The sequence below is a fragment of the Theropithecus gelada genome, chromosome 8 (genome assembly GCF_003255815.1).
Source record: "Theropithecus gelada isolate Dixy chromosome 8, Tgel_1.0, whole genome shotgun sequence".
NCBI lineage: Eukaryota > Metazoa > Chordata > Mammalia > Primates > Cercopithecidae > Theropithecus > Theropithecus gelada.
The window spans coordinates 132,188,733-132,211,574 of record NC_037676.1 but is presented as its reverse complement, the minus strand read 5'-3'; the positions used below and the strand labels follow the sequence as shown (position 1 = coordinate 132,211,574).

The 22,842-nt window shown below is 45.6% G+C and overlaps 1 protein-coding gene across 50 annotated transcripts in view; it reads left to right on the top strand.

Annotated features, from left to right (window-relative positions):
* Positions 1–22,842, top strand: part of FAM49B (family with sequence similarity 49 member B) — a 175,573-nt gene that overhangs the window by 53,159 nt on the left and 99,572 nt on the right. For 12 of the 50 annotated variants that reach the window (XM_025393584.1, XM_025393592.1, XM_025393578.1 and 9 more), the window contains exon 1: positions 21,617–21,885. The exons of the other annotated variants lie outside the window; for them this stretch is intronic. The gene's annotated coding sequence lies outside the window, so the exon portion shown is untranslated. Of the gene's footprint in view, positions 1–21,616; positions 21,886–22,842 lie in introns of those variants that run through there. 50 annotated transcript variants of the gene reach the window in all.

Genomic DNA, 22,842 nt, shown 5'->3' with positions numbered 1-22,842 from the left:
TAGGTCTGCTAGTTTCAGAAGCCCCTCACATTGCCTGGTATTTGATTTAGCTGCCACGTAGCCAGCAGACTGTACTAAATAATAGGGTTTTGCTATAGTTCTTTTCTGAGACCTTGATTTCATCAATATTTGTTTATCCACTCATTCATCTTCACTCATGTACTCAGGAAATATTCCATTGATTGTCTACTGGGTACCAGAGATAGACCAGTGAATGATTAAAGCCCCTGCTCTCCTGTAGTTTACAGTCTGGCCGAGTTCCATATTACTTCTAAACGGTTAAATGACAGCCTCTAAGGATGTACAGATCTATGATAATGGGAGTTGCACTAGTCCCACCCCTCTGTAAGGAGGCAACCAGCAAAACCAAGAAGCTGGATGGCCCAGTTTTATCTATGCTGTCTGCCTCGGATGCTGCTCCTAAAGGGACTGATGGATGTTGAGGTATGGGAGGCTTAGGGTGTGCCTCATCTGTTCTCATCCTCCCAGGGCTGGCTCTGCTGGGTGATCTGGGCTGTGTCCCACCACTCTGTCATATGATGTCTCCCCTTTCTGAACCCCGGAGCAGAACCCATGGAATGAAGCAGGGTTAGCTGAACAGGAGGGAAAGAAATATTTCTTGAATGAGGCCTCCCCCTGGTTCTTTGACATGGCTCCCCCTGCCCGGGGAAATAGGTATTATTGTCCCCATTTTTCAGGGGAAGAAGCCGAGGCTTATTTAGAGTCATGATTTGAGCCCAGGCCTGTCTGATGGCTCCAAAATCGTATGGGCTTCCTTTTGACCTTCCTTTGATCCAGACAGGTCTGGGGAGTAGGGCTTTCAAAGCTTCAGAAATTGGAGGTGATTTGGTAAGTTAATTCATTCCTTTCCTTCCCTCTCTCCCTTCCTTCCGTCCTCTTGCTCTGTTGCCCAGGCTGGGGTGCAGTGGTGTGATCTTGGCTCACTGCAACCTCCGCCTCCTGGGTTCAAGCAGTTCTCCTGCCTCAGCCTCCCGAGAGCTGGGATTACAGGCATGTGCCACCATGCCCATCTAATTTTTGTATTTTTAGTAGAGATGGGGTTTCACCATGTTGGTCAGGCTGGTCTCGAACTCCTGACTTTGTGATCCACCCACCTCGACCTCCCAAAGTGCTAGGATTACAGGCATGAACCACCATGCCCAGCCTTTTTTTTTTTTCCTTGAGACGGAGTCTCACTCTGTTGCCCAGCTGGAATGCAGTGGCTGGATCTTGGCTCACTGCAACCTCTGCCTCCCAGGTTTAAGCGATTCTCCTATTCTCCTGCCTCAGCCTCCTGAGTAACTGGGATTACAGGTGCCCACCACCATGTCCAACTAATTTTTGTATTTTTAGTAGAGAAGGGGTTTTGCCATGTTGGCCAGGCTGGTCTCAAACTCCTGACCTCAGGTGATTCACCCACGTTGGCCTCCCAAAGTGTTGGGATTACAGGTGTGAGCCACTGCGCCTGATCGTGATCTGTTAAGTTTCATGTCATTCATTTATTTAAGAAAGTACTTATGGAGGGCCTGTGTACAGAAACTCTGTTAGGCCTTGGGTGACCAAGATTGACCAGGGTTTCTGCTCCCAGGGAACTTAAAGTCTGAGTTAAATAATTGGAAGTGCGCAATCTTTCATTCAGTGATTTATTCAGCCATGCACCAGGATGTATCAGATGCTTTGAATCGCAAGTGTCAGAAATCCCAGTTCAAATGGGATAATTGATAAAAGCAGTTAAGTGGCTCACATAACCAAAAATTGGAGAGGTAGAATATGATCCTCCCAGCTCTGTAATTCTGTCTGTGGGCTCTATTCTCAGGTTGACTTCCTTCATAGTCATGAGAGAAAAGAGCTACCATCTCTCCCTAGAGCCACTGAACAAACTTTCTGAACTTCGTCCTGATTGGATCATTTCAGGACATGCATTCATCTTTCAATTAATTGTGGTGGCAGGGGAAATGGGATAATACTGATTGGCTTAGACCATTCAGGACCTGTCCTTGGAAGTGGAGGTGAGGTGTGCTTGACTGAAGAATGCCCCTCGATGGGGAAGGAGTGAAGTAGATGTGGTAGGATTGGCGTACAAAGATCGGTAAAAGTATTATCTCTTATTAGACACTCACCTTTTTCTTATTTTTTAAAATATTAATAATAGAGATGGGGTCTTGCTAAGTTGCCCAGTCTGATCTCAAACTCCTGGGTTCAAGCAATCCTCCCACCTCAGCCTCCTAAAGTGCTGAGATTACAGGTGTGAGTCATCACACTGAATCAGAAACTCACCTTCTCTCGTGAGGTTCCTGAGAAGGGCATTTTGAATGCTAGGTACTCTACATGTATTTTTCAGAGTGAATTCTCATAATATCCCTGTCAAAGAAATAAATATTTCCAGTTTGCAGATGAGGAAACAATTTCAGAGAGCTGGAGTTGCTTGCGGGCAGTCACACACCACACACACCTAGGAAGCAAGCGGGGTGTGGCTGTGGCTGTGGCTCCTACGCTACTTCCTCTGCTATTGTTGCGATGGGGGTAGAGAAAATAAATCGTTAATAGAGACCCTAAAAAGATTTGTTGAATGACTCTTCTATGATAAGCAAGGCCTTGGGAGTAGTTACTGCTTTTCATTTCAAGCTTTTGTTAGAGGAATCCTGCCTGCCGTTTTTTTGTTTGTTTGTTTGTTTGCTTTTGAGACAGAGTCTCTGTTGCGCAGGCTGGAGTGCAGTGGCACGATCTCAGCTCACTGCAACCTCCGCCTCCCAGGTTCAAGCAATTCTCTGCCTCAGCCTCCCAAGTAGCTGGGATTACAGGCGCCCGCCACCACAGCCGGCTAATTTTTGTATTTTTGGTAGAGATGGGGTTTCACCATCTTGGCCAGGCTGGTCTTGAACTCCTGACTTTGTGATCTACCCGCCTCAGCCTCCCAAAGTGCTGGGATTACAGGCTCGAGCCACTGCCCCGATCTTTTGTTTGTTTGTTTTTTGTTTTTAAACCAGCTGTAGATGGGAGGAAAACTCTGCTTCCAGGTTCAGGTAAATAACAGAAATTGAATGAGCTTGAGAGAAAAAGCAGAACCATTGTCAACTGACAATGTCTCCAAAGAGATGATTGCATCAGATAATTTTACAGAAATGGTTTCTCTCTCCTTTTGACTTTTCTGCCTGAGGCTGCCATTAGGTTTTAAAATAATAGAGTAGCTATTATGTAATTGTATACAATGCTTCCTTCCCTTGGGCCCGTGTTAACTTGTGCCTTCAAAATACAGAATACAGTTTTTTTTTTTGGTAAAGAGTTTATGTAAAGCCAGTGTGATTCCTAAATTAAACTGCCAAAATGAGGGCAAACAAGCTGGGTTTTCTGGTTTTCTCCAGGTTCTGCAGAGATGTAACATCCAACAGATCAGGAAGATGTGCTGATCAGTCACTTCTGTGCTGGTGCAGAATGTTTGCACACCGCTCTGCCCCCAGTGTGTGTGTACCGCAATTCACTGCCCAGTGGAAAGGCTTTCATTTCTTCATAGGTCCTCCACCCTCACCTACTTCCATTCCACCCCAGCAGATACAATTTTATCCAGGGAGAAATCAATTTTTTTTTTCCTAGAGACAGAGTCTCACTCTTTGCCCAAGCTGGAGGGCAGTGGTGCGATCGTGGCTCACTACAACTTCGGTCTCTTGATTTCAAGCGATCCTCATTCCTCAGCCTCCCAAGTAGTTGGGATTACAGGTGTGCGCCACCACGCTTGTCTGATTTTTGTATTTATTTTTTTGAGACAGAGTCTCGCTCTGTTGCCCAGTCTGGAGTGCAGTGGCACGATCTCAGCTCACTGTAAGCTCTGCCTTCCAGGTTCACACCATTCTCCTGCCTCAGTCTCCCGAGAAATTGGGAGAATTGAGTAGCTGGGACTACAGGCGCCTGCCACCACCCCCGGCTACTTTTTTGTATTTTTAGTAGAGATGGGGTTTCACCATGTTAGCCAGGATGGTCTTGGTCTCCTGACCTTGTGATCTGCCCGCCTCGGCCTCCCAAAGTGCTGGGATTACAGGTGTGTGCCACTACGCCGGCCAATTTTTTGTATTTTTAGTAGAGATGGGGTTTCACCATGTTGGCCAGGCTGTTCTTGAACACCTGACTTCAAGTAATACGTCCACCTCGGCCTCCCAAAGTGCTGGAATTACAGGCATGAGCCATCGTGCTGGCAATAAAAAAATTTGAAATCCACATGGTGGTTGGTGACAAGTTGATAAATAAGGTTTTCATCTTAGATGCTGTGCTTTTTGAGTTCATGTGTCTGCTTTTCTTCTAGGTTATTACTGATGATAATTGATGTAACTATCCAAATTTCTACCACATTGTGTGCTATGTTTTAAGTCTTGGGGACAGAGAATTGAGTAAAGCACAGCCTTAAATACTAATAGCCTTTAATGGCCTTCCTCTAACCAGATTTCCCCTAAGTCTGTCCACATTGGTGTCATCTTTGGGTGCTGGTTTACTCTGGGCCAGGCAAACTTTTACTGGACCTGGGGGAAGGTATGAAGTAGAAGTAAATAGAACATGAGAAAGGTCTGAGGATAAAATGCAGAGGCTTAGGCCATGCACGGTGGCTCATGCCTGTAATCTCAGCATTTAGAGAGGCTATGGTGGGAGGATTGCTTGAGCCCAGGAGTTTGAGATCAGTCCTAGCAAGACCCTGTGTCTACACACACAATAAGAAAATAGAAAAGAAAAAAAATCAGCCAGGCACGGTGGTGTGTGTCGGTAGCCCCAGCTACTTGGGAGTCTGAGGTGGGAGGATCAGTAGAGCCCTGGAGGTCAAGGCTGCAGTTAGCCATGGTCATGCTACTGCACTCCAGCCTGGGTGACAGAGGAAGAGCCTTTCAAAACAGGAAAAAGAGAGAGAGAGAGAGAGAGAGAGAAGGAAGGGCTTAAATGTCAAGTAAAGACTAGAAAAACAGGGAAAAACAGGGCTTCTGGGCTCATTGTGAGGAAGGAAGGAAGGAGGGAGGGAGGGAGGGAGGGAAGGAAGGAAAGAAGGAAGGAAGGAAGGAAGGAAGGAAGGAAGGAAGGAAGGAAAAGAGAGGAATAGGCTTAAATGTCAAGACTAGAAAAACAGGGAAAAACAGGGCTTCTGGGCTCATTGTGACCCTGCATGGGTGATCAATTGGTTTTCACTAGGAATGGGATTCAGGGGCTCTGTTACCACAGCATAACCCAGCTCACCTTAAGTGGTATAACCACTACTGTCATACAGGGAGCACGATTCATGGAACTTGGGAGCAGGTGTGTGTGTGTGTGTGCAAACACAAAGACATGTTTGTGTATATATGAATCTTGCTGCCTCTTGAGGCTGGTTTCCAAACTTGTCTACACTTTAGAATCACCTGGCAATCTTTCAAAATCTCAAGCCTAAGGTCATACACTAGATGAATTACTTCATAGACTCTAGGGGTGGGACACAAGCATTAGTAGTTTTTTTAAGCTCTCCAGTTGATTCTAATGTTCAGGACAAGTTAAGTTCAGGAATCACTGCTCTGTGAGAATTATAATATCATTATTATTATTTGAGGAGGGGTGGGGATAATGGAAATGACAGTGGTAGTAGCCATCATTATTATTTAGTGGCTGCTACCTATATGCCAGGCAGTATCCTGGGTGTTTTACAAAGATGAGCACTTGTGATTCTCACTGTGCTCTACGAGACAATTTTGTAGGTGGTTGGAGAAGGAAAGGAGAGGGTCATATCTTTCAAACTGATGTCAGCCACAGAGTTGGCTAACCAGATTGTCAGGTGAAAATGAGAAAGATGGGGTTGCTGGGCTTACCTTCTTGATCCCAGAGGGGCTGTTGTGGTCATCCTTAGGGCGGAGATTTAGGTGTTCTTTGTTACCACAGCATAACCTATCCCATCCTGATGGATGCAACCATCCTTTTAATAACCACAGTGGATTCAGGCATCAGTGCTCAGAAGCACATTTTGCAACATTATAAATCGAGGGTGAGTTTATTTTGGCTTGTGGCTTGGAAAGAGAAAAGAATGCAGTAAACCAGGCTATTCGTCTTGGGTTTGTTGGTTCATCCATCAAAACCACTTTGTATGTGTCTCAAGGAATCAGATTTAATAAATTAATAAAATGCTACCTTGTGTGTGGCACTTTTCTCAATGGAATACACAATGCTATGCAAACCTCTTACTGTTGTTAGTCTTTTTGCTACACCATAGAACACTTGTAAGAGGTAAATAGGGCTGTTACCATAAGGTAAAATGAGGAAATAAGTTACCTTGAAATCCTTATCTAACATCTCTATGTATTTCTGATGTCTGTAGAGATTTCTGGTGGGAGCCTTGATGTGGAAGTAGGAGTTTGGGTGGGAAATGTGGGAGCATTGTGAAAGATGTTCCTAGCAGAGGAACAGCATAGACAAAGGCGGAACAGCAAGAAACAGTATTTACATGAACTCTGTAAGCAGGTTAGTGTTATGACCGAGAAAGATACCATTCCTCGCTATTATGGGTGATTGGGAAATCTCATAAAGCCTGCATTCCCACTTATTTCTTCATCATGCAGCATATACTTTTTTTTTTTTTTTTTTTTTTGAGACGGAGTTTTGTTCTGTCACCCAGGCTGGAGTGCAGTGGCACGACCTTAGCTCACTGCAGCCTCCACCTCCTGGGTTCAAGCGATTCTGCTGCCTCAGCCTCCCGAGTAGCTTGGACTACAAGTGTGTACCACCATGCCCGGCTAATTTTGTGTTTTTAGAGACGGGGCTTCACCATGTTGGCCAGGCTAGTCTCGAACTCCTAAACTCAAGTGATCCGTCTGCTTATGTCTCTCAAAATGTTGGGATTACAGGTGTGAGCCACTGCACCCGGCTGCAGCACATGTATCTTCTAACATTTTGCAATGGTGGAAGAGATTTGTGTGTTGTGTGTAATAAGGGCCAAATAAAGACAACAATTAATTGACCTACTTTTACCCTGAAAGATTATACCAGATACCATACCAAATGTTGCACACTGCTTATTAGTATAGATATTTCACAGGACTTTACTGATGCCTCAATGATGTAGACTAACCTTTAGAAATACAGACAGTATAGACATAATTCCCTCTGATTTTCCTCTGGGTCCAGAGTTCATGACTGGGGGACTGTGCCCCTAGGCAAGTTCCTTAACCACGTCGACCCTGCATTTTCATAAGTAAAAATGTTAGATTGAAGGTTAATTCTAAAGTTTCTCCCACATCTAAAATTAGTTGATTTCATCCAGAAACTCTGATGCAGGCGCTTATAAGTACGAGCGGCCTATTAAATTAAAAAACTAGGCCAGGCTCAGTGGCTCAAGCATGTAATCCCAGCACTTTGGGAGACTGAGGCGGGTGGATCACCTGAGATCAGGAGTTCGAGACCAGCCTGGCCAACATGGTGAAACCTCATCCCTATTAAAAATACAAAAATCAGCTGGACATTGTGGCGGGCACCTGTAATCCCAGCTATTTGGGAGACTGAGGCAGGAGAATCGCTTGAACCTGGGAGTGGAGGTTGCAGTGAGCTACGATCACATCACTGCACTCCAGCCTGGGGACAGAGCGAGAGTGTGTCAAAAAAAAAAAAATTACAAAGCTCGGTAAATATCAGTATTTGGACCATAGTATAATGGACTGTAGACATTTTCTGCAAGTCTGTGAGTTGAGATAAGACCAGAGCTTGGGCAAGGTAACATTCTCCCCTTTGCCCTCTTCTGTGCATTACGACTTGGGGAGAGGGATGCATTCTCATTAAACCTGTGTTCTAACATGAAACCAGCACCAGGATTTTAGAACGGAAGCTTGCTAAACCAGTTACACTTCTTCTTAACTTGGACCATATTTTTTTTTAAGAATTATGCAATATCTTTCCTTCTGTAGCCTCGAAAAATGACTGTGAGAACCTAAGCTCTTTCAGACTTTTAGTTTATGTTTGACTTTTCCCCCATAATTCTGTCTTAATCTCTGTATTTCAAATACTAGGTTACACAGTAGTGACCTGATCATTTAGGCTAAATTTGGGCGAAGGTTAAATCTTACCTCCTTGTCTTGCTTATCTGATTCCCTGGTTCCAGCTCTGTGGCCATGTTGGGAATTCACAGTAGCGTTAAAACCTAGGCCTGTGCTGATTCAGCCTGGACCAATGCCATCTCCTTGACCAGCTGCAGCTGTTTGTTGAGTACATGCCTTGTGCCAGGCTTAGTGCTCTCACTGTGGATACAGTGGTGACAAAACAGTATGGCTGCTACTGTCCTGGAGCTCACGGTGTTCAAGAAACCACACAATAACCATACAATTACAGTGATGGTGTGTGCTGTAAACAAGAAGCACAGAGGTTGAGAGCACCTGCACAGGGGATCTGACCTGGTTTGCTCAAAATGGCAAATGCATGGCCGTGATGAGGAACCTAGGCAAGCAGCTGGGGGCTGGAGGCATTAAGAGCAGCAAGCGATCTCAAGTACAAGTTGGGACCAGGTGGAGGGGTCAAGAGTCAGCTCACGAACAGCACTAGGGTCCCTGTTATTGGATAAAGTGCAGGACAAGTCCTTCCCTGGACATCTGCCTGCCCCCTCTCCCCTGACCTTCCCACGCTGGAAGGAACTCTTCTAGCCCTTTAATTTTACAGGACATATCGTCCGTGTCATTTATTTGGCAGTTGTGTGTTGCTTTGTATTGGAGTAAGTGATGTGCCTTTCATCCCCTGGAAAATAAATCTGTTTCCTACACTCTGTGTTCCCCCAAGTAGGTGGCCCTAGATGGAATGCTTGATGGATCAGTTGGCTAATGAAAATGTCTGTGGTACTCAGTCCGTCTTAGAATGTGGGCCTCGTTCTTCTTACCTCCAAAGCAGCAGATCAACAGAAGGTTCAGAATGAAGAACAGTAACACATAACAGGTCCAAGTGTTCCTTTGTGCTGAAATTTACCAAAGCTTCTGTGGATTGAGGCAGTTAATGGGGAAATTCTATCAAGCTAGGAGTAGTTTAATAGATATTAGCTTGTAATTAAAAGTTCAAGGTAAATTGTCTTTCCTTTATCTACCTACTTTTCTTTCTGCCTGTGTGATTCTATTTCCATTAATAGAGTAACCACCAGCCATGAGCTTTCTGTTTGCTTTGGCCCCTCCTATCTTTCCTTATTTTCTCCATCAGGTTCTCTCCCTTGGCCACTTCTGATTTCTTTTCTCTTCCATTTTTCTCCTGTTCACACTCTTCCTTTTTAAAATGCCATCTTTTTGGACAAACAAAATGGTTCAAAACATTAAAGGAAAACGAAAAAGAATATTATTTAATTCCCACATTCATCTTGTTATCATTGAGTTTTACCTTCTCTTACCCTCTCTACCATTTCCCCATAGGGGTACATATTTTATATTAATTATATATATACTTTTGCATTCTATTATATGTATAAAACTTTATTACATATTTATTATATATATACATATACATGTAATATACATAATTATAAATGTAATTTTGCATTTTATGATATATGTAGTTTTGTATTTTGTTCTTTTAACTTAATATTCACATTTTTAAATTCAGCAAATGCTAACTGAGCTCCTACTATATGCCAGACATTGTTCCAGGGGCTGGGGACACATTCGTGGACAGACCAGCCATAAACTCCTACTGTCATGGACTTAGGTGTAGTTCATGGAGAAAGACAATAAACATAATACAAATGATGTTAGGAGGTGACAACTGTTATGGAAACAAAGAGTAGGGTGAAAGAAGATTGGGAATATTCATAAAATAGTATCTTGTGTTTCTACCATTTTTTTTTTTTTTTTTGAGATGGAGTCTCGCTCTGTCACCCAGGCTGGAGTACAGTGGCACAATCTTGGCTCACTGCAACCTCCGCCTCCTGTGTTCAATCAATTCTCCTGCCTCAGCCTCCTAAGTAGCTGGGATTACAGGCACATGCTACCACGCCCAGCTAATTTTTTGTATTTTTAGTAGAGATGGGGATTTCACCATGCTGGCCAGGCTGGTCTCGAACTCCTGACCTCATGATCCGCCTGCCTCGGCCTCCCAAAGTGTTGGGATTACGGGCATAAGCCATCGCGCCTGGCTATTTCTACCATTTTCTTATGTCCTCAGTTTTATGTTGTCCTTGATGTTGATGGATTTTAATTTATTGAGAACCTTAGGACTATATAACTTACTTTTTTGCTTTGTTTTGTTTTTGAGATAGAGTCTCACTCTGTTGCCTAGGCTGGAGTGCAATGGCACAATCTCAGCTCACTGCAACTTCTGCCTCCCAGGCTCAAGCAATTCTCCCGCCTCAGCCTCCTGAGTAACTGGGACTATAGGTGCCCGCCACCACACCTGTCTAATTTTTGTATTTTTAGTAGAGACGGGGTATCGCCATGTTGGCCAGGCTGATCTCAAGCTCCTGACCTCGAGTGATCTGCCTGCCTTGGCCTCCCAAAGTGCTGGGATTATAGGCGGGAGCCACCGTGTCCGGTCAGGACTATATAACTTTAAATCACGAGAGGACATGGAGTCATTGAGAGCAAACCCTTCATTTCTGAGGTGAGGAAACAGGTCCAGAGAAAAGAAATGACTTGCTCAAAATCATACTGCCCCCAAGTAGCAGAGCAGGGGCTTACATTTTAATTAAAGTGATTTTCATTAATTCTAAAGATGGTTCTTTCAGAATCCTACTATGCCATTTCCCTATAGTGAGAAATTTAATTTGTGTCTGGCTTTTATTAAAAATAATGCTGCAGTGGGCAGCTTTATACAAATAGCATCTTAACGAAAGCAAGTCTATTAATAAAAACAACAATAATAATAAATAATAGAAAATGTTAATATTTACTGAGCTCTTAAATTTTCTATGCCCTGTGCTGAGCATTCTACATGAAATAATATACATCTGATAATGAGTACCATAGTTTCTTCATTTTTTTTTTTTCTTTGAGATGGTCTTGCTCTGTCACCCAGGCTGGAGTGCAGTGGCGCAATCTCTTCTCACTGCAACCTCTGCCTCCTGGGTTCAAGCGATTCTCCTGTCTCAGCCTCCCAAGTAGCTGGGATTACAGGCACACATCACCACATCTGGCTAATTTTTGTATTTTTAATAGAGACGAGGTTTTGCCACATTGGCCAGGCTGGTCTCGAACTCCTGACCTCAGGTGATCCATCTGCCTTGGCCTCCCAAAGTGCTGGGATTACAGGCATGAGCCACCGCACCCGGACACTTTATTTTATATTTGAGAAAATGAAGGGATTAAAACTTAAGTCTGACCAAGCCCGGGGTCTGACTGTCAGCTTCTATCGTATACAACTTTCCGAGTCTGAATATTAAAACAGCGATTGTCAACAAAAATCCCCCAAACTCTCCAATTAAGATAAAAAAAGCAAATGTCAAAAACCAAGATAATCAAGTATATACATTTATTTAAGAGTTTACCAAACATTTAAGTTTTACCAACCTTTTACTGATTATGTTTCATATGTAATTGTTGCTTTGTATAGCTAAGGACAGTTGGAATTGGCAATTTCCTAAGTTCTAGTCAGTTCTCACAGTAACACAGTGAAATAGGTGATAATTGTGCCTGTTTTATAGATAAGTAGTGTATTATTATTATTATTATTTTTTAAGATGGAGTTTTGCTCTTGTTGCCCAGGCTGGAGTGCAATGGCGCAATCAACCTCCGCCTCCTGGGTTCAAGCGATTCTCCTGCCTCAGCCTCCCGAGTAGCTGGGATTACAGGCATGCGCCACCACGGCCGGCTAATTTTTGTATTGTTTTTAGTAGAGTCGGGGTTTCTCCATGTGTTGGTCAGGCTGGTCTCGAACTCCCGACCTCAGGTGATCCACCCACCTCGGCCTCCCAAAGTGCTGGATTACAGGCATGAGTCACCATGCCCAGGCTTAGTGTAGTATTTCAGGTGGAGCTTGGACACTGAAGGATTTAGTTAATGTTTACAGAAAGGAAAAAGGAGTGGGGAAGCAAGGCAGATGGAATTATTTATGCAAAGCAGGGAGCTAAGACTTGGTCTAGAATCCTGGTTCACTTCCTCGTAGGTATGTGACCTATGGCAAAGTACTTGAACTGTTTGTGCCTCCATTTTCTCACCTGAAAACAGGGAGGTAATAAAATATCTTTCATAATGTTATAAGGATTACATTATAAATGGGTAGAAATCACTTTCTATAATACTGGCAGAAACTAAGCGATTGATCAGAGGTTATTGGTGGTAATAGTTCCTTCTGTCGTTATATTTCAGATTAAATCCTTTTGTCTTCTAATGATGGTATTATTGTAAAACACACAAAAAATCTTTTTTTTTTAAAGGGCATTGATAAATTAGTGTAGTTTATCAATCTTTTAAAATGTCATTGATAAATTAATGACTCTGGACACAATTAAGAATTATCTTTTTCTTTTCTTTTGAGACAGGGTCCCACCCTGCCGCCTAGGCTGGAGTGCAGTAGTGCAATCACAACCCACTACATCCTTGACCTTATGAGCCAAAGCAATCCTCTTGCCTCAGCCTCCCAAGTAACTGGGACCACAGGCTTACACCACGATACTCGGCTAATTTTCCTTTGTTTTTAATTTTTTTCTACAGACAGGGTCTCGTCATGTTGCCCAGGCTGCAATTCTGGGCTCAAGCAGTCCTCCCACCCTGGCCTCCCAAAGTGCTGGGATTACAGGCATGAGCCACCACCTGGAATTCTCTTTTTCTATAGGCAAAGACTTCATCTAATTCTGATGGTGTACTATGTAAGGTGGGTGGAAAAGCAGAGATGAACTAACCTCTCTGTAGGTTTTGGGGTCACAGTGGGGTGAAGCTCAGAAATGAATGGCCCGCCCAGCCATTTTTCTCCCTACTGTTCCTCTGGAGCCATCTATGATTTTATGGCATCTTGTCCCTTCCTTCAGGTGACGCCCTTCTGTGCCTGTGCCTTTTCCTGATGGAAGGAATGGGATTGTCAGAGCTAAACATGCCAAGTGAGCAGTCCTTTGTGCTGCTGAACCACAGCAGGGGCTGAAAGAGCTGTTAGTGGAAGGGGTGGCACATTCTGAGCATGCCCTCTTGGATTTTTATGCAGCCAGTGAGTCTGTAAATGGAGCCATGGGCTTGGTCTGCAAACTGCTTACAGCATCAGTCAGCATGGGGGAACAGCCTATCCCTTGGGAAAAAACTCTCCTCGAGGGTAGGGCTTGGGAAAAAGTGAAGGCGTGCAGAAAATCTTTTCCTCTTCTCCCTATTCAAATCTTGGCAAGAAAGCACACTCTTCATTTCTGTTTCCTGTATCAGCAGCAGATTCCCAATTTGAACTTCAAGGCATCGTCCTTGCTTCGTCATACGTCAGCTTTTCCGGCTGCAAACAATTTTGCTTCTCTAGTTGACAAGAACTCTAATAACTCCAGGTGGTGAATGGGCGGTGGGGAATACAGTTCTGTAGAAATACAGCTCTAAAGCAATACAAACACAGAGGGAAAAAATGGGAAACTTGGCAAGGGGGAAGTGCTGGAATAAAGCATTTTACCTTTATTGACATTGAAGAAACCTCCCCTCAGCTGAACTCCAGATTCATTCAACACTTCATGGTTTAGCCGCACAGGGGAGTATTATATAGCCTTTAACAGCGGTGTGGCTGATGTTCCTTTATTTTTTATTTTTTATTTATTTTATTTTTTTTTTTTGAGACGGAGTCTCGCTGTGTAGCCCAGGCTGGAGTGCAGTGGCCGGATCTCAGCTCACTGCAAGCTCCGCCTCCCGGGTTCACGCCATTCTCTGGCCTCAGCCTCCCGAGTAGCTGGGACTACAGGCGCCTGCCACCTCGCCCGGCTAGTTTTTTGTATTTCTTAGTAGAGACGGGGTTTCACCGTGTTAGCCAGGATGGTCTCGATCTCCTGACCTCGTGATCCGCCCGTCTCGGCCTCCCAAAGTGCTGGGATTACAGGCTTGAGCCACCGCGCCCGGCTGATGTTCCTTTATTAAGGAAGGTTGATAAAGATACACTGTGAGATGAAAGACAGCAGATTACAATTCAGTAAATGAACCATTTTAATAAAAATATGTGCTGCGTTTATCTAGATATAGACAGGAAAAACATTTGGAAGGTTGTCCATATGGTGTGGGTGGTTGGATCATGGGTGTTTATATTTTCTTTCATTTGCTCATATGTATTTTCAAATTTTTTTGCTGCAATCAATATGTATGACTCATATAATCAGGGTGCATAGTGCATCGGGGCACCTCATTTACTGCTTGGGTCCTCCCTTTTTTTATCCATTCATTCAACATATTTAGGGAGGCTCTCCTAGGGGCCGGGCACTGTGGCAGGAACTGCAGTGGGCACAGTGATGGCTCCATCTCTGCCGTCACAGCTGACGTTGTAACAAGAGGTGGTTTTTGGTTGTTTATTTCTTTGTTTTTTTTTTAGTTAAAACATTTTTAAGCTAAAAATATAAAATAATTAGAGGCTGGGCGCGGTAGCTGACACCTATAATCCCAACACTTTGGGGAACCAAGGCAGGAGGATCACTCGAAGTCAGGAGTTTGAGACCAGCTTGGCCAACATGGCAAAACCCCATCTCTACTAAAAACATGAAAAAATTATCTGAGCATGATGGTTTGTGCCTGTAGTCCCAGCCACTCGGGAGGCTGAGGCAGGAGAATCACCTGAACCTGAACCTGAGAGGTGGAGGTTGCAGTGAGCTGAGATCGCACCACTGCACTCTAGCCTAGATGACACAGCGAGATTCTCTCTCAAAAAAAAAAAAAAAAAAAAAAGGAAAGAATTAGTGTTTGTGATAAGCGCTGTGAAGGAAAAACACCAGTGACATGCTAGGGAATGAGTGAAGGTCGGGGGGGTTCACCTTTGGAATGGTGATGGGGGAACCACTTTGAACCTGAAGGCTGACAAACAGCCAAGTGAAGAGACTGGAAAGTGTACTCGAGGTACAGAAGAGAACAGCCAGTGTGAGGCAGTGGGACCCTGTTTTCTTCCTGCAGGTTACCTGAAGGGTTGGGGAAATGAGACTTGGAGTTGCCCCACTTGTGAGAAATATGTTAGATTTGCAAATGTGATAGAGGCTCATAGATAAACCTTGTAACTCGGGGGACAGCTTTATGGCTCCTGTGAGATTGGTTAATGTTTTGCTAAATAACAGGAAGGTGTCAGTTTGATTGGTTGCCTTCTTACTTGGGTTCTTTTTGAATAGCGGCTCTGATGTCATCTTTCAATGCTGGATGAGCTTCTAGCCCTTCCCAGGAGATTCTCAGGCCTCTGTCCCCTGTCCTCTTCCCCTTTCTTCATTAAATATCCATGGAGTCTTCATCCCTAAGGCAACACTGGAGTCCCTGACTCTGGTGGAAATGTTTGGAGATGTCTCTTTCCTCAAGGATTTGGTGTTCATTCATCCTGTGAAAAGGAAGAGAGTATCAGTTGATAGAACTCCCTGAGTGTTCAATTGAGGAGTGAGACTGGATACAGAGGCAGCAAAAACTATTCTCTAGGTGCTGAAGTGTACTGAAAGATGTCTTTGAGTGAAGGCTGGCAGCAAAATGTAGTTTTCTCTAAGGACAACTGGGCAATAACAAATCAGGAACCATAAAAATGTTCAGATCCTTTGACCCGGTAATTACAATCCAGGGAGCTTATGCTGAGGTCAGAGTTTTTTAAAAGGAAAAACAAAGAAAACAGAATGTCTCTAATAGCAGTTAACAGTCAATAATGATATAGTGCTTTGGAGCCTTGAAAGTATTTTCTTATACAGTCTTCATGAGAGCTTCCCAACATTTCTGAGAAGCAGACAGTCTTATCCCCATTTCACAGAAAGGAAGCGAAGATCAAGTGAGTGGGTGTACTTCACTCTGGCAGATTCAGAACCTGAGCTCCAGCTCATGAATGGTTGCCCAGTGGGTTTGGTCAGAAACTCAAGGTACAGCCAGGCACAGTGGCTCACGCCTGTATTCCCAGCACTTTAGGAGGCCAAGGTGGGCAGATCAGCTGAGGTCAGGCGTTTAACACCAGCCTGGCCAACATGATGAAACCCGTCTCTATTAAAAATGCAAAAATTAGCCAGGTGTGGTGGCACATGCCTGTAATCCCAGCTACTCACTCAGGAGGCTGAGGCAGGAGAATCACTTGAACCCGGGAGGCGGAGGCTGCAGTGAGTGGAGATCGCTTGACAGCCCTCCAGCCTGGGGCGACAGAGCAAGACTCTGTTTCAAAAAGATAAATAAATAAAAATAGAAAAAAAGAAACTCAAGGTACAGTGGTGGGAGTCAAAAAAGCCTAAGGAGAAAACCAAGACTGAAAACAGTTTTTGAGCTTAGTCTGTGCCTAGTTCAGTCCCTAGCATTTTACAAGTTTTCTCTGAGTTAACACAACAGACTTGTGGGGGAAACTGATGCTTTCAGATGTTGAATAACTTGTGTAAGCTGTAGAGCAGGTTTCAAAGCCTGACCAGGTTACATTCAGAGCGTAGAGGTGGTTTCAGCTTTGCTGTGTTGCTCTCTGCATTCACAGGAATGCTTAGAAGGAGTGAATATATGAACACATGGATGAACAAATGGATTAGGGAGGTTAGGACATGAGAACCAGCTTCTGTAGAGAACTGGACCTCAGGCTCCCCGTGGATGACAGGTTCTTTTCCATAGTTCTGCATTTTCTACCTGCAATACAGGAATGCGGTTGCCCAGGCCCCTCCCAGGAGAGTTGCAGCTTCCCTGGCCCTCGAGGCCACACTTCTCCAATACCTTTTGCCTAAAGGCTCTTTTTCCCTAGAGGCTCAACTCATCCCTTGCAAAATACCCAAAGCCAAATGAGTCTAGGGGGTAAACCAGCCATGTAGGGTGTGGAACTTTAGCAACTGAAAGAAACTGAGGTATTTCAGTATGATGAAATACTCTGTAGTCATTAAAATGATAGATGTGAGTGTGTAGAAATATGAGAAAGTATTGGGAAAGAGTTGCACATATCTGAAGAAACCAGTGAAAGCAATGTGCCTTTATTTATTTATTTATTTTTGTTTTTTATTTTTTTGAGACAGAGTCTCACTCTGTTGCCCAGGCTGGAGTGCAGTGGTGGGATATCAGCTTACTGCAACCTCTGCCTCCTGGGCTCAAGCGATTCTCCTGCCTCAGCCTTCAGAATAGCTGGGAATACAAGCGTGTGCCACCACGCCTGGCTAATTTTTGTATTTTTAGTAGAGACAGGGTTTCACCATGTTGGCCAGGCTGGTCTCGAACCCCTGGCCTCAAGTGATCTGCCCGCATTGGCCTCCCAAACTCCTGGGATTACAAATGTGAGCCACCGCACCTGGCAAAGCAATGTGCATTTACATGGATAAAGATTGGAAGATAAGAGGACTGAAAACTGTGTAAAAGTATTGATATCACGTGGTGTCACCATCCAGTTTACTAAGCCAGGAGCCTCTGGGTCATCCCGACAACCCCAGTCTCCTCTTCCCCCAGATTGAACTTGCAGATTCTGCATCAGTTAGCATCTTAATTCCGGTGCCTGTTCTTCATCTTCACTACCAGTTTCCTTGTGCAGGCTCTCTCCTTATCCCTCTCCTGGACCCCACAGCAGCCTCTTAAGTGGTTTGCTGGCCCTATGTTCTCTCTACCACTGTAGTCCATATTGGACCCTGTGGTCAGAGTGATCCTGATATAAAACATATCTGATTATGTGTCTCCCTTGGTTAGAAGCGTCTCTACTTGTGGTTGCCTTCAGAAGGCAAGCTCAAATTTCTTAGTGTGGTGTGTGATGTCCTTTACAATCTCAGTGTGTCACAGCACCCCCACAATCCCCCCCAACCCTTGGCCCCCGTATTTTCTTCTTGGCCCTTTCCCCTTCCCTTCAAGACCAAGCTCAGAGGTCCCATTCTTTTTTTTTTTTTTTTTTCCTGAGACGGAGTCTCACTCTGTTGCCCAGGCTGGAGTGCAGTGGTGCAATCTTGGCTCATTGCAACCTCTGCCTCTTGGATTCAAGTGATTCTCCTGCCTCAGCCTCCCGAGTAGCTGGGATTACAGAGGCATGTGCCACCATGTTCGTTTAATTTGTTTTTGTTTTGTTTTGTTTTGTTTTGTTTGGTAGAGATGGGGTTTCACCATGTTAGTCAGGCCATCTCGAACTCCTGGCCCAAAGTGACCTGCCTGCCTCAGCCTCCCAAAATACTGGGATTATAGGTGTGAGCCACTGCCCCTGGCCAAAGGTCCTATTCTTTGTGAAGGCTTCACAGTTGTCCCAGGGAAAATTGGTTCCTCTACCCTTCTGAATTACAAGGAGTCATGCTTTGTTTTAAGTGCAAGAATGACAGCCTGTCCTTTCACTAAACTCGCAGCCCCTCTGGAGCAGGAACTTGATGTCTTACTGTCCTTCTTCCCAGACCCTCAGCCTGATGCCTAGGACACAGTAGCGGGGTGGTGGGGGGGGGGGGCAAGAATGTGTGTTGATTGAATGAATCAATGATTGAGTGAAACCATTTATTCTCTATAGTGTTTTAAAACTGATTTAATAATAAATAAAAGTTTCCAAGAAAACAGCACTGCAGGAAAGCCACAGGACCTTGTGACATTTAAAAAAAATAGAGACAATGCAGTGTCCATAGAAACTGTGGAGTTGACAGATTGGGTTTGAATCCTGGATCTGTCACATATGGAGTTTCGGTTGCCTCATTTATAAAATGGGCCTGATAATAGTACCATATAGGATGGTTGTGAAAAAGCAAAAGAAGAAAACAAGTCAAGAGCTTAGAGTTTAGTACAGTGCCTGGCACATTGTAAGGACTCACAAAATACAGCTATCTACAATGCGTAAATCATCATTAAGAGACTAGTGCTCTTATGTAAGCCTTTTTTTTTTTTTTTTTTTTGCATCTTTTGTTCAATTTTTCAACATAAATCTTTGAAAGCTTTGACCTCAGAGAAAATGTGATTACATTCATGCAGAATGATGAAGAAAGGATTGCAGAAGAATAAATTCAGCACCTCTCGTAGGGGTTTTGTTTTCTGAGCCAGCTTCCTCTTTCAGGGAATTCCCACATGGGATAATGGAAGAACTTGTGAGTTCTTGTACATGGCAGGAATGGGCCCAGGGCAGCTAAGAAGAAAGGTGCATCTGAGAGGGGCATTCCATGTTCCTCACAGGACTCATCGTATTTTGTTACTATTATTATTTTTTGAGATGCATTTCGCTCTTGTCATCAAGGCTGGAGTGCAGTGGCAAGATCTCGGCTCACTGCAACCTCCACCTCCTGGGTTCAAGCGATTCTCCTGCCTCAGCCTCCTGAGTAGCTGGGATTACAGGCTCCTGCCACCACCCCCAGCTAATTTTTGTATTTTTAGTAGAGACGGGGTTTCACTGTGTTGGCCTGGCTGATCTCGAACTTCTGACCTCGTGATCCACTTGCTTCGGCCTCCCAAAGTGCTGGGATTACAGGCATGAGCCACTGCACCTGATCCAGTATTTTATTATTATCGCTTCTCAGTGGACTGCTTCTTTGCTGGACTGTAAGCTCCCTAGGCCAGCGTCATGTCTATATTGCTCTCCATAGATAAAATTAGGACAGTGGATGAAAATTGTTGTGCATCAGCTTACTGTAAAAGAGGTTTCCCATAGTCAAAGGCTGATGATTGCAGTAATGAGCTCCCTATAGTTGGAGATATTGGAGCTGAACTAGATAGTCACGTGTTAAAGATACTATGAAAGATTTCTGCTTTTGGTGGGAGATAGGGTTAGAGGTTTGTGGTTACTCAGAGCTCATATCTAAGGGACTGTGCACGTGTATGAACTCCTCCTCTGGTTCACATTGAGGACAGTGGTTCATCTGAACCCAGGTTATCTGAGGTTGGATGTCAGTATGTCAGACAAGTGGACCAAGCTTCTTGGATTATGAGGACTTTTCTATCAGCATCAACATTTGCAAAACATCATCTCCAGCCAGGCGCGGTGGCTCATGCCTGTAATCCCAGCACTTTGGGAGGCTGAGGCAGGTGGATTGCCTGAGCTCAGGAGTTCCAGAGCAGCCTGGGCAACATGGTGAAACCCCGTCTCTACTTAAATACAAAAAATTAGCCGGGCATGGTGGCGTGCACCTGTAAATCCCAGCTACTTGGGAGGCTGAGACAGGAGAATTGCTTCAACCTGGGAGGTGGAGGTTGCAGTTAGCTGATACCGCGCCACTGCACTCCAGCCTGGGTGACAGCAAGACTGTCACAGAACAAACATCTCCTTCCGTTTCATTGAAATTGACCAGAATTATAAGAGCTACAATATAGAACCCCTGAATCCTCCTGAAGTACGATAATTAACGTAAAAGTCTGAGGCCTAGGAATGTTGCCCCTAGTGTAGGCCTTGAAAAAGCCACTTCATCTCTCCATGACTCAACACGTTTCTAAGTAATATGCCCACCATGTTACATACCATTTGGTTTCTACATAACTCAAGAGGAAGACAAAAAGGCTAAATAAGGTAAGGGCTGCCCTTCTGTGTTTTGTGGCAAGGAGTGATTTCTTGGCCCATACAGTAAGGCGCAGATAGTTACTGGAACCTTAGCGCTTTGACTAGAGCTTCATTCATAATCAGGATTTCATGGATAGGCTCCTTGGTTGCATGAAACTCTTGATATGTTATGCAAACGTGTGTGCATGTATGTGTTTTACCGGGGCGAAAAGTCTATACTTTTATGGGATTTTCAGTTGGGCCTGTGACCCCAAAATGTTCATAATCATTTACCTCCATCTTAGTGATCTGCTCGGCTGTCAAACTGAAAACAACCCTGGGAGAGATAACATTGTCATCTTCTCCCCTTTAGTGTTAATGAAAAAAAAAAATCAGCTTTATAACAGGATTAGGAGAAGCTAGCTAGATGGAATGTTCTGTTTTTGTCTGTAAAGGGGAAGGGATCATTTATGTTCAAAGAGTTAAAGGAGAATTAGGGAATTAAGAGGCTGCGCCCTCTGTCACATCCAAGTTTCTGCCCTCTAGATATTTTTGCCCAGAGTCGACCCCAGAACAGGGGTCTGATTTATCTGAGAGTGTTGTAAGTGGAGTCTAATTGTTGTTCTCAGAATGATCATTTTTCACCTCCCAAGGGCGTCTCCGCGATACCATCGCAGGCGGTAACGGTGCAGTCTCCTGGCGCTGGGCGTCTGCCAGGCACACGTGCCGCGCTGGGAATCGCGGGCGAGGCTCAGTACCTGACCCGAGGGGGAAAGGCGGGCCCCGCAGCCTAGCGGTTCCAGGCGTGGGGTATGGCAACTTCGCAGGGCTCAGCATCGAGTCCTGATGTCCAGTTCCTGCCATTTCCAAGCCCGCTGACGAGGCAGGTCACCGCCACCTCTGAACCTCCGTTTCCCATCTGTACATCAGAAAGGCTGGAAGACTCCAACTCACTCAGAAGCTATCTCGGCGCGAAGGTGCTGCCCCTTTAAGTAGGCGGGGGGGGGTGCAAGGGGGTGGCCACGCCTCCTTCCACAGCACGCCGCGCCCGCCGACCACCTGTCTCCGGATTCGCCCCGCCCCTTCGGGAGGGGCGGGGAGGAGGGGCGGAGAAGATAGGCTACGGATTTACCTTGCGGGGCGGGCGTGCGGCGCATGCGCACGGCCGGACAGGTCCGCGGCGCCCTCACTTCCTGGCATTCCCCCCTCCCCCTCCTCGTCGTTACCCTGTACATCCGGGTCACTTGCCCTCCCCGCTCGGAGCCGCCGCCGCTGCCGCTTGGCTTGTCGCGGCTCCGCCACAGGGGCAGGTGCTGAGGGGCTCCCGGTCCGGCTGCTGCCGCTCCGCCGCTCCGGACCCGGGGCTCCCCCTAGCGCCGCTGAGGAGCCGCCTCTGCGGCTCGAGGAGGGCGGAGGAGCGGGACTGAGAGCGTCTGGAGGCTCGAGCGGAGGGTGAGTGATTGGTTTTTGCCATTTTCCCCTCTTCCCTCACACTCCTCGCTTTCCTGCTCCGCGACCCCATTTTGGCGAAGAGGCGGGTGCGGCGGGGCCCGCGCTGGCGCGGGGCTTCCTCCTTCCCAGGCGCGCTGGGCCCGCCCCCGGCCCCGCGGCGCCCCGGGGCCGCTTCCTCTCCGGCCCTGCGGCCCCGGCCTGCCCCCGGCGCTCATTCATTCGGGTCTTCCTTTCTTCCGGCCCCCTTCCTTCCACTGGCACCTCCAGCGCGCTCTCGCCGCCCCCTCCCACCCCAGATCCTGCGCCCGCCGGTGACTCCTTGCTCCCCGGCTCGTCCCTCCCGCATCGGCGTTGTCCCCCCGCCCCATCCCGACTCCCACCACTCCTTCCTCTTCGCGGCCGCTTTTCCTCCTCCTCATCCCCTCTTCCTGTCCCCAGCTCCACACCCCCTTCTCCTCCGGTCTTCGCCACGCCTCGACACCCAGTCCTGGTCACTGGTGTTGAAGTTGGTGTCTTTATCGCCCCCCATCACTTCGCCTTCCACCTGCGCGGCCAGACCTTCCAACTTAGATACTGTTGTCCTTTTAATTAATGCTCAACGTTTAAAGTCCAGATTCTCAGTCTTAGGGTGTGGTGTTAGTTTGTTTCCAAACACGCAATTTCTACTATAAATACCCAAATCTATAACTGTCAAACTGTAGTGAAAGTGGCGATTGCTCTGTGTGTGTGTGTGTGTGTGCGCGCGCGCGTGTGTGTTTTAACCTTCTGGCTATTCTGGGTCATACTGAGTACCTTTTTTCTTTTTTTCCTGGAAGACTTCTATGATGGATTAATTTCCTCTGAGTGTAAAATTTGGCAGATTATTATTCTTTCTACTCCTCTGGATTCCTCCTCACTTGGTCCCTTGACTGATTTGCTACATTACCTGTTAATACATTGCTGTAGAAATGTTTGTTG